The sequence below is a fragment of the Halichoerus grypus genome, chromosome 6 (genome assembly GCF_964656455.1).
Source record: "Halichoerus grypus chromosome 6, mHalGry1.hap1.1, whole genome shotgun sequence".
Taxonomy (NCBI): Eukaryota; Metazoa; Chordata; class Mammalia; order Carnivora; family Phocidae; genus Halichoerus; species Halichoerus grypus.
This window is the reverse complement of record NC_135717.1, coordinates 48,105,826-48,117,816: the sequence shown is the minus strand read 5'-3', so window position 1 is coordinate 48,117,816 and position 11,991 is coordinate 48,105,826. Positions and strand designations below refer to the sequence as shown.

The window sequence follows — 11,991 nt, the reverse complement described above, 5'->3', positions numbered from 1 at the left end:
GAAGCGGATGACCTAGCCACCCACCTGAGAGCTACAATACATCTGTGCGGTGAAAAATGGGGCCTGCAGGATAGATTTCTAATAAGAAGCAACTAGCAGAAGATGTCTACCCCGTTCCAGACCCATTTTCTTCCTCAAGGCACACGAGGTGGTGTCACATGATGTGAAGAGCTCGGACCCAGTTTTAAGAGGCCTGTATTGCAATATAGCTGTAAGAATGAACACACACACACACACACACACACACACACACACACAAGCAAGGTTGCTGCATGGCCAACAGTGTGAGCTCCTGAGTCACACTGTCAGAATTTGAATCCAGGCTTTGTCACTTCCTTCCGGTGCCTCAACCTCCTCCTTGCAAAGTGTGGATAATGGTATCACAGACCTTGCAGGGTTGGTAGGGGAACTGTGTGAATATGTAAAGTCCCGAGATTGGGGTCTGGCCCTCAGGAAGCGGGATGAGGCCAGCCACGCTTGCCCGTTTTCCCACTGCTCGGTGGCCAAGGCTAGAGCAATGGCTGACACAGGAAGTGCTCGAGAAACAGCAACAGAATGAGTGAAGATTCCCTGCAGCAGTGGGGAGCCCAGCTCCATCCCCTGGCTGGTGCACCGGTCGGGGACTCAGCCACTACTCCCTTTCACCGGAAGGAGTTCGGACTAGGGTCTCTGTCTCTAAGGCCCTCTCAAGCTGTTAAGATGCAAGCAGTTTTACTGTAGTTAGAAATCTCCACGCAAAAATTCAAATTCATACACTCTGGAACTTGGCTGACTGCCTTCTTCCCTTTTTCTGAAAAAGGGGACCACCTCCCGATTTTAAGCATCGTTCCCCATTCCTGCACCCACAGTGAGAAGGTGGAAAGAGACCTCCCCCCGTGGACTCGCGCGCAGGGCTGAGAGCTGCAGGAGCAGGTACTTCTGCGGGAGAAGCTCCGGGGCCGTGACCGCGGGGGTGGTGGCCGGGGAAGGGGCGGCCGGCTGCGGGGCGGGGCGCGGGGCGGTCGGTGCGGCACCCTGCAGGCGCGGCCCCCGCGCGGGAGGAGGACGGAGCTGCGAGCGCGGGGCCCGGGGCTGCAGCGGGGCGCAGCGCTGAGGCTTCCAGCACACTCCAAACGGGCTGCAGCCGGCCACGGCTCAGGAGTGCAGAGCTCAGCAGGTTTCTGCAACTGTTTTGACGATGCTTTTGAGTGTTCCCATCACTACCGAGATGCTGCCGCTCTCCTCACGACCACAATCTATTAGCTCCAGTAGCTTTTCAGCGACTCGGCCTCGCCGCAGCTTCCTGCTTACCCTGCGCTCCTGGGGCGCTGCCAGCCCCCCGGCGGGGACCACGCGGTTAGGGGGCGATGCTACCCCCCCCCACCTCCCCCTCCACCGCCAAGTGGCCTGACTCCCAAGAGGTTTTCCTCTTTCAAATGATCATCAGAAGCCCTCGCCCACAGTTTCTAACAGTGCACCATAAGCTGGCCGTGCAGCCCTCCTTAAGAAAACAGAGCTTTAGAACTTGTACGATAATAAGGGCGTTCAAGTCGGGCTACCCAGATCCAGGAAGGCCAAAGGCATGCGAACTGAGAAAGGGGTTGGCTTCATCTTCGGCCAGCAAAGAGGTCTTGTCTATAAGGCATGATTCTGCCCTCTCACTAGATTGGTTTGTGGTTCTTGGGTGAAGAATTGCAGTTCGGCGTGTGAGTGTGTGCGCACCTTACACACAAGCTGGAGGGGGGGGAAGAAAGATCTTCTGAAAGATACATTGTAGATCGTGTTTTGGCATTAATTGGGATGAATGTGAAAGAGAAAGCTCTTAAATGGAAAGCCCAAGTTCCCTGAAGGAGGGAGTACAATAAAAATTTGCTCCGAAAGATGAATCTCCTGCATTTCACATGGTTGGCGATTGAGCGGACGGGGTCTTTTTGGACCAGGCGGGGGAAGACAGGACGTTTGAGGGGCCGCCTGACTTCCTCACCTGTTCGAGGGGGTTGGGAAGAGGACAACCTAAGTCATCACTTTTGTGTGTGTGGCAGTTGAAACTACAAAGGCGACCAAAAGGAGGTCTTATCCGTTTTTTGTTAGCTTCAGTTGGGAACAGCAGGTAGAAAGCTGCAGTTTGGTTTTACTTTTTCACCACGGGGAGCTATAAATAGATGGGCGTGTGTGTGGCTTTCTGGCTAAGTCACCTACACTTGCCTCGTACCTCACAATCCAGGCGGCTCTAACTCCCACATGAGTATCTCGACTCACAGCCCCCGCCCGGACATTTTCCACAACATGTGTGTGACGAGTAGAAATGGCGAGTGTATGTTTTGTTGTTATTTTTGTTTGAGCTTTGAGTTCTAGATGTATCCCACCCACACTACCAACTCTGGAAGCAGGGCCTCCTCCTCGGTGCCTCGAAGAGATAGTGTTTGTCGAAGGAAGAAAATATCACCGTCTGGTGTGTTCATCCTCCCCATGTCCAAAAATACACCAACTTTTATGTTTTGCAACGATTCATTTGGCATTCTTCAAACTGACGTGATAGGGCTGGATGGTGTTCACCTGCCAGGCTGCATTTTCTCCAAACTGCCTTTATTACCCCCATTTGGTGGAGAAAATTATTTTCTTGTAGTGGATGGCAGTCTGGGTATCAAGAGTCAGAGAAGTTTGTCTTCATTTCTAGCCACAGCGTTAACCCACTGTGTGGGCAGGAGTTGTCCACTTGAAATGGAATACAATTGAGTTCTCAGGGCATTTGGTACTTGTCCCGCGATGGACCACGTGAGGTCCTTGGGTGTTTTTTTTTTTAAAACATTAGAAAGAAGACAGATTTGTGACCCATACTTTCCTCCAATTTGCCCAAATGTGAGCAAAATAAATAAAGAAGACATGCCCTCACCAACACACACACACACACACACACACACTTTTTTTTTTTTTCTTATCTTTTTTCCTATCTACCTAAAAATGAAATACCAATTGCTCTGGCTGTCCTATAATTTTATCCTCCCCCTCTCTTCTCCTCTTCCCCATACGTCTCCAGTTTAATAAAGATTCACATGCTCAAAACTGAAATATATAGGCCAATCCATGGCTCTTTTCTGATAATGAGATTCTGGAACCACCTGGCAAGCTGATATTTTGGCCATTTATGTTGAACTTAATGCTTGATTCTATGTTTCAAGTCCATTATCAGTTAGTACAGCTGCTCAGAACCTGACACTAATGTGGTCAGAATGGTTCACAGGTCTGAGCACTAAGAGCCAGTGCATGCCTCTCAAGTCCATGACCACACACATCACCACCCATGGCTACGGTCTTGGAGAGATGTACGTTGACTGCCACGGAAATACAGGGAGAAAGGAATCAGGGGCCAGAAAATCATTCCCCCCGTCACTGGGTTGCTTTTTGGATAAATAAGACAATGTATGGAAAGCTGGAGTATATTAAGTGCTCAGGAAGTGGTAGCTTTTATTGTCCTAAGCCTTCAACTCTTCCAGCCTTTAGCAGCCTGGCTGGGGGGCAATCAGATTCCCAAAGAAAGTGATGGCATCTTTTCCTTTGCGGGGCTATCGATGGAAAATGTCCTTAAAGATATGGTCCAGTGAAGCTCCCATTTCTAGGCAAAAGCCTCTCCAAAGTTTGTTCTACTTTACCTGGGTTCAAAGACAATTATTAAGCAAACAGACTCCCATAGAATCCTCTAGAAGGAAATGAAGCTAGAAATAACTCTCCTGACGTCTAAATGTTTTTTGCAGGGATCCCATTTGGGAACTTTGCCTGACAACTGTCCCAGAAACTGGAAGATGCTGAAAAATTAGCAATTATTCCACAATTGCTCTCTTTTCCTCCCTCTTGCCTGGTTTGACCCATTATTTGACATTCCCTTAACACATCCCATATGCAGACGTCTTGACAATTAATTAACTAACCTTCACAAAACTCCTCCGAGGTAGATGGGTGAAAAGCACCACGGCTTTATCTCCACTTTTCAGGAAACTAAAAACAGAAAGGTTATGACTTACCAAAAATCACACAGCAAGCTCACGAAAGGGCTGGGATGGGTACCAGTGACTTTCTCCTCCAGCCAAACCCCTGTAACTCTCATCCTGTGGGAATCTTCCTGACTTGCCACAAAATTCAATACGATTGCCTAGACCGGGTTCAGCTCTCTGCTACTTCCTAGAAGGAGCAGCCTGGGACCAGGTTGGCCAGGAAAAACAGAATTCAATTCAACTTAATAGGTAGAGAATAAGGACACGGAAGATGGTCAATAAAGAATCTTCCGTTCACACAGCCAAGCTGTCAAGCTGTCAAATTAATCTGGCATTGCGGGGACAATGAATACAGAACTACCCTCGACTAGGAAAATGTTAGGTTCCTGGTACTGCTGTCAGAGGAAAACCAAGACTTCTATAAACAAAGGCCAAGGTGTCTGGGGGCTGTTCAAGACAAGTTTACAGTGAGTTTCGAAGTTCAAACTCCTGCAGTATTTTGGGCAGTAGCTCACAGCATTGTAGCATGACTCTGTGTGATGACATATGGCTTCCTGCCCATCTCTGTCTCTTTCCACGTTATTCCCAAATTGTGCTAACGCTTGCACTCCTTACATGAAGGCCACGGTCCAGAACTGTTCAAAATGCCTTTTAGGACAATATAGTCGCCACAGGAAGTAATTGCTCTGAGGGAACGATGATGGGACCGATTATTGCTTCATACCGTCTAGAAAGATACCTGTTCAGTAAGAGACTGTGTTGTTCAATTATGTATGGTCTGGGAATACGCTTAACCACAAGAAGTCAATGTCACTCAGAGACATTATACTAATCTTCTGACATATAAATGTCCTCCCAGATGGAGAGCCAAATATAAGAATGCAATCTGACATCTCAACACAAACACAATGCAAAATTGCCCCGGCATGATAGTGCATTATTATCCTGCCCAGTTGGGAACTGTGCTTCGGGTAGCCTTTAAAAATTTGTACGTGAGTTCTTCATTTTTTTTCTAACGTCACGCAGCACCTGCGCCTGCCCGCAAAGTCACATTGCAATAGGCATCTCTTCAGTGCTAGAAGATAAGGCATTATTTTTTTTTTTTATGTAAGGACTGCTAGGATGGAACAGCAGGAAACAGAGAAGCCCAAGGCAAATAAGGAGAAAAAGGCTTTGAATCAAACTACACGTGAAAAAGCAGAATCGGTCCAGCTCCCAGCACCAGCCACAAATCAAACCCTGCTACCTGTAGTTCAATCGACATAAAAGGAAAGCATTCTAAAAATTAAAATCTTAACTGCTGTCAAATGGAGTTACCACAAAAGGTCTCATCCAAAACAAAATTTGAAGCTAACTTTTTGTTTTCTAAATTACCATTTTTGTTAAACTTTTGAGTTTTTCAAAAGGCTTGGTCAGGATATCAAAGCAGTCGTAACGTCTCAGATCAAATACAGTAAGTTTCGTGTTCTTGGTTCTATTTTTCTCAATCTAAGACCCTCCTGAGAATGACGCAGATTCATGATGAGAAAATGAGGCCAGAGTAGCCAACAGTCCCTTCAAGGGGCCGAACTGGGATCTGAGAAGCTCAGTCTCTCAAGGTCACAGGCATCTGCCTTCACTGCCTTGGTTGTTTGGGATGGAAGCAGTAAGGATGGAGGGGCCCATAAGACACTACCTTTGGAAAGACTAGAAGTTAGTGGGGATGGACTCGGGACTCTGGACTTGGAGACGAGTTTGTGGTGGATACACAGAGGATCATATAGGCAGAGTTATATTCACTACTTTATTGTAAATCATAATCATAAACTTTATAACTTTTATAGGATGATTGTGTTTTTTATACAACACAGCATCCAAGGGACATCCTTTGGTGATATTGCCCTTAATTGTTTCCTGTTTAGTTTATTTATTATGTAATCTTGTGATGAAGTGAGCGATTACATTTCCTATTATTTTTTCTGGCCTCCATTATATTTTTATTTAACACTATTACAACCTCTAATTGTTGTTCAGTGCCACTCACTTCAACCTGCAGGCCAATTTACATTCCCTGGGTCTATCCCAATGACTTTAAAGGTGGGAAAATTCCATTGTAAATTCATTTGTTTGATTGCTTTTTAAATTTCACCTAAGCACAAAGCTACTTTCATACACAAAGTACTGTCTGTTTTTTCCCCTAATCACAATACCACCCCTTTCCAGCTCCACACCACAGGCTCCCTCCTGAATATGGAAAAATGGGGGACACCTGAGCAGTGTCTGTTTCTTCTGGCTTCTCGCCCCCTCCCCATCTCTCTCGCTAAGGCATTGGGTTCTCATCTAGCAGCTTCTGATTCTCGTTTTTCAAGATTGGCACCAATAGAAAAAGAGCTTATGAACACTAGGCTAGATTTTTATCCGACATGGGTTTCCTCTAAGGGGGGAGGGGGAGGGAGAATACAGTGAACCACAGAGGAGGCAGGAGGATTCGGGAAGGGATGCACAGTGAATCACTGAGCCATTGTTCAATCCTAAGGCATATTGAAAACCAGATAACAGCCATTAGATCAGACTTATAAGAAAGTAGGCTACAGACCCTTTGTCCTCAGTGCTCCCCTGTGGTCGTCCCTTTTATAACTGTCCACGCCTGGGAAGGATTCAGGCAACCCTTGAAGCCACACTCCCAGCTTTTCAGCAGTTAGCACTACTTCCAGCCATACATTGTTCTATGTACCTGAAATGACCGTGGAAACTTGCCCTGTAGGCACCCGTGGTGCCCGTGCCCCATCCCTTCCTTGACGGGGCATTAGGACTTATATGGCTTTCTGCTCCTGCCCTGTCGTCCACCAAGAACCCCTGGGATCCCTCGCCTCCAAAAAGCAGATTCAGGTGGGTTAAGCCTCCTTCTCCTGGTCTAGTGGGGGGTCAGGTGGAAAGTGAATGAAGGTCAAGGAGTGGGTCAGGGAGAAAGAATCTAGTGTACCAGTAAAACCTGAAAAATTCGAGGGATATCTTTTAAAACATGCCATTCTAACCTTCGTTTCCACCTAGAAAGAACCCGCTATTTCCTTGAGGTTATGAAAAGGTCAGTGTTTTTAGTAGACATTTCTAATGCTTCCTTTCCTGATTAATCAAAAAGGTGTTATGATTTTGTGGAAGAGCTGTATCTAACAATATTTATATGGCCACGGATGCCACTTTTGCAAGATGTATATAAGTAGAGGTTTTTCCAATCTAAGTTTGAAAGTGTGTGAAATGTCGCCAAGCACACTTCAGGGGTTTTCTCCGATAGTTTACAAATTTCTTTGACCCATTTTATTTATTTTGAATCAAGTTGATGCTTCTTCCCAAAGCAGTAAAATATGGTCATAGAGGCACACCCACCTCAACTATGCAAAAGTCTGAGGGCTGATTCAGAGAGTAGAACACCCAAGGTTTGCAAGGAGGTACTGAGGTCCTAGGATACCCCTCTGGTGGGAGATGGAAAACTTTATAGTTTCTCCCATTCTAGGAGAGCTTACCATTTTCCTAAATGTTCATAAATTGAAGAAATCAAATTCAAGCTGGAAACGTATAGGGGGGAGGTGTGGAAGGCAAGGTATTTTTGAAGGCATATATAAAAGAAGGCTAATTTAAATGAAGGATTCAAGACTTACTCATTTTGAAAATAATATAGTGTCTTTCCTCAGAAGAGCTCGATTTGACTTCTGCCTAAGAGTGATGGGGCCATGACTCACTCATTTTTCCTGTTCAAACTATCACCCTCAAAGCAGTGAAGAAAAGCAGGATTCTTTTATGAGGACAGAAATGATGGAAGAAAATGAGCAAACTCAATAGATTTCTTTTAGTAGGTGAAATGGTAGAGCCAACTGATTTTTCTGGGGTCTACCATCAAATGAATTATTATTTTTTTTTAAGACTGTCTCTGCCTTTTGTTTTGCTTTTTAGGTTTTCTTTTTAGGTTTTCTTTTTAATTTTTAAAAATTTATTTTATTTTATTTTTTAAGTAAACTCTACACCCAACATGGAGCTTGAACTCAAGACCCTGAGGTCAGGAGTCACATGCTCTACAGCCTGAGCCACCAGGCATTCCTGGTGTTTCTTTTAGTGTCCATAAACCAATATCCTATGTGTGTACACACAGATACACATAAAATACATTTTGATTGCTTCTCTGTCGTCTGTTACCTTTATATCAGTACTTCATGTACATGCATAATTCAAAACCCTGATATAAACCATCCACCTAGAGCCCTTGAATATTTTTTTAAATCAGTTGCTTAAGATTTAATTAGGACACAATGTCTATAAATGACATTAAGGATTTTAAAAACAACTCATTACAAACTAGCATGCAAAATATTCTTATTTGTGATTTTGTGGTGAATGAAGTACCATACAGTTAACAAAATTAAGTCTGTATCGGTTGTAAGATAAGAATTCATAGCTCATTACCAGAAAGAGCTACTTACTGCAAGGTAACACCCAAGAATAATTTCCTGTACTTTCCCTACCTCGTGAGAGGTTAACATTTTAAACTTGAACGAGGATGCAAGGAAAGCTCGGGGCATGTTTTATATATGTACACATAAATCGCACATCTTAATGTGCGTAGTCTCACCTAGCATGGTATTCAGCAGACCTTATTCACTTAAAAACTATGTGCGTAAATGAGCAAAAAAAAAAAAAAAAAAAGCCGCCTTAGCATACAATGCTGATTTTTAGATGGTTACTTTAACTTTGGGTCAAAGAAACATCACCACCACCGTTCCTGTTCCCCATATTAGCTCGCCACCCGAAAGCGATAAAACCTGGGGAGAAACACTGGAACTGCATTAGTCCCTCTGTCTGTCGCATGAAATCGTTGTGCGGGGAGGCCAGTGGGAAAATCAAAAGTAAAAACTAAAAATCAGGATTGGGGTTGTGGTTTGAACGGCAGTGAACTCTACCGTATAGATGGCAGTATCAGCGGCTACTGTGGAACACTGGAAAATCACCTACAACAGCTCCTCAAAGATCTTTGGGTGGGACCTTGTTTGGGTCCGTCATCAAGTCCAATACTTCTAAGGCAGTATTTTACTCTCTTGGTATCAGTTCGCCTTTATCTGCGCGTCTGCGTGCTTTGGGGTTACATGACTTCTACTCTCCTTTATCTTAAAGTCCTGGTTTTATTGCTCTTATTGACCAAATGCCAAAATGTAAATTTATTCCCGTTAGAGTTTGTGCCAAGAGTACAAACATAACTTTTACAAGCTCAAAAACATTTTTCTATTAAGCTCATCAAGCAGGAGAGCGATAGCTTGTCACCTTCCGTCCATCCTCGGGTCTCTTTCATATGCAGCTTTTTAGCTAGCTTTCCCATCTAGATGGCTCCCTGGTGGAGGTTGTAAATCATACCCTTGCATCCCTCGAGCTGGACAGACTCATTGACTGCACGGATGGTTTATGGCTTTAGAATTTGAGCAGGATCTACAAAATAGCCCCTAACGAACTTATCACCAGGAACTGCTAGCCACGGGAGCTAGGGCACCACCAAAATGGGAATCGGTCTGTTTTTCTTTCTCTGGGGCATTTCAAGTTATTAGGCAATACAGCCTATTTCCTTCCTTCCAGCCCAGAGGTATTGTGAGCAAACAATGAAAATCCAGCTCTCTATTCATGTTTGAATTTTGCCATTGTGTGTCCTTCTGTGTATTTGTCTTCCTGGCACCACCAAAGTGCAAGATCTGATGTGTTTCTGGACACGGTTCAGCTCTGGTTACCTGATGGCGTAAAAACACGGGGAGCAGAGCAGGTGTCCATTTTTAAGTCTAACGAAGGACATTGCGCGTTGCGTATTTTCGCCAGGCTTCTTTATGTGGCGGAGCAAGTCTCTCTCTCTCTTCACATACTTAACTGTCCGCTCAGGAAAGAGCCTGGCTCTCTTTCCACACTCAGGTCGAGGATCCGGCTGTGTGCCCTTAGCATTCTCCCAGCACAGCCTGCCAACTAACGTAGGGCGTCCTTCACCGCGGGAAATCCATCAGGGAGAAAATATATGTATTTATTGTAACTTTTAGACCTACAGAAAGGAGTTCAATAAATGGATTTAATGCTTACTCAAAATTTAAGAATCCATTAGGAAGTTCAGTTTTACTATGTCAGTGCGATACATTTCAGACCGTAATCATACCCTTTCCAAATCCCATTTAAAGTAAACCATTTATTTTTTCTACTTTTCCCACAAGTGCCTTAATGTAGAATTTGGATACCTTTCAGAAGAGACCTGTGAGGTAATGCATTTGAGAGACATAACAATATTTATAAAGTTTGGAAAATCTTTTGCTTAAACGAATGGGGGAAATGATCTTCGGCTTTGGCAGAATGGGTAATAATATTGATACTAAATTTGGTTGTTTCCTATGACTTTCATAACAGATGTGGGGAGTGAGTTCTCCTTATAATTCTTCAGTGGTTTGTAAGGCAAGGCTGGAATTTTAAGGGTTCACGGCACATTATTATAGTGTTAAAAAAAAAAAAAAAAACAGTCATATTGTTCTCATTTTGCTAATACTGCCTTTTTCCCTTGGGTAATACAGCGTAAATGTTCATAAAATAGACAAACAAAAAATGCCTAATATTTGTCCTTGTTCTGCATGTAACTTTTACACTTGCGGGGGGATAAAAAAGAACTTGATTAGACATTCACATTTACAGTCTCTGCTTATCTATTGAAAAGTTTACGGCAGAAGCCAGAAGTTTCCTTGTGTCACAAATAGGCATCCAATCTCAAATGAGCAAAGATAGGTCAGGTCTCTGTGACTCATTCAGTCCCTGGGCTGCTGTCACTGAAGGAGGGGACTGCAATATGAACACCTGTCCATGAGGAACCAGACTTGAGATAACCAGCTCATTTCACACAGACCATTGTCCAGCCATCAGATGGTAATTACTTTTAGTCCCCATCAGCCTGGCCTGGATGCCAGCCAATGGGTTGTGGGTGGAAGGGTCTGTATCACATTTCCATTCATCTGAGCCATCCAGTCTCTTTCTTGCTTGTTTTCAATTACATTGACATGGTGGCTTTGGCACATAGTAAGTAAATAGCAACGTATTCAAAAAGGAAGGTCTGAAAGCCAATATCTGAAAGATACTCTTGAGGTTTCAATGAGTACAATGAACCTGGCACAGAAATTCTGGCATTCTGACCCAAAGTCATAAAATACAATTAATTAAGTTAATTGTGGTGAATGTGTAGAATATTTCATGAAAGCCAAATGCAGCACAGGAAAGTCTAGAAAGCAGTGGAAATGTTACTGGATTTCCTACGAAATAAATAATTAGTAAATTAACTAAAACATTGATTAGATCAGAAGAGGGGAAGGGAAGTATTGTGAGATTACTTTCATTCTTAGTGGGGTTTTTTTTAAGATTTTATTTATTTATTTGAGAGAGGGAGGGAGCATAAGCAGGGGGAGCAACAGAGGGAGAAGGAGAAGCAGACTCCCCACTGAGCAAGGAAGCTGATGTGAGACTCAATCCCAGGACCCTGAGATCATCACCTGAGCCAAAAGCAGATGCCCAACCGACTGAGCCACCCAGGCGCCCTTCATTCTAGTTTTTAAACACCTACCTGAACAGAAGAAAATCCCCCAGACAGTCTTAATATTCTAAAATTTTCCAGCATTCATTGGAAAATGATTTCCCTTTAGCATCCTTCTCTTGCTCTTCCCCTCGTGGACACGCATCCCCTTGCTCTTCCTGCTCCACACCTGAAGTTTCCCACACCAGGACTAACACCGATAGTTTTGCATCCTCTTGTTATACAGAAGTGACCAAACTTAAAATAAAGGAACTACTGTTTGATATAAAGGAACTACAAGACTCTTGTGTTAGACTCAACATCACTGCCCAGTAAGAACTTCTTGTCGTTTACCGTCTCTTCCCCCACCTTGAACTCAGCCATTTCGAGCTTTTCATCCCCTGCTGGTTAACCTTCACCCAGCTCCCATTTCTCTGCACCTTCTCCTCTTCCAACCCACAGCAACCTGGAAGTACTAAATTT

General features: G+C 44.0%; 1 long non-coding RNA gene across 1 annotated transcript in view; it reads left to right on the top strand.

The window, feature by feature from the left end:
- The first annotated feature begins 497 nt into the window (after window positions 1-497).
- Window positions 498-11,991, top strand: part of LOC144382095 (uncharacterized) — a 79,760-nt gene continuing 68,266 nt past the window's right edge. Inside the window, exon 1 of the long non-coding RNA XR_013448499.1 lies at window positions 498-912. This is a non-coding gene — a long non-coding RNA (uncharacterized LOC144382095). The remainder of the gene's footprint in view (window positions 913-11,991) is intronic.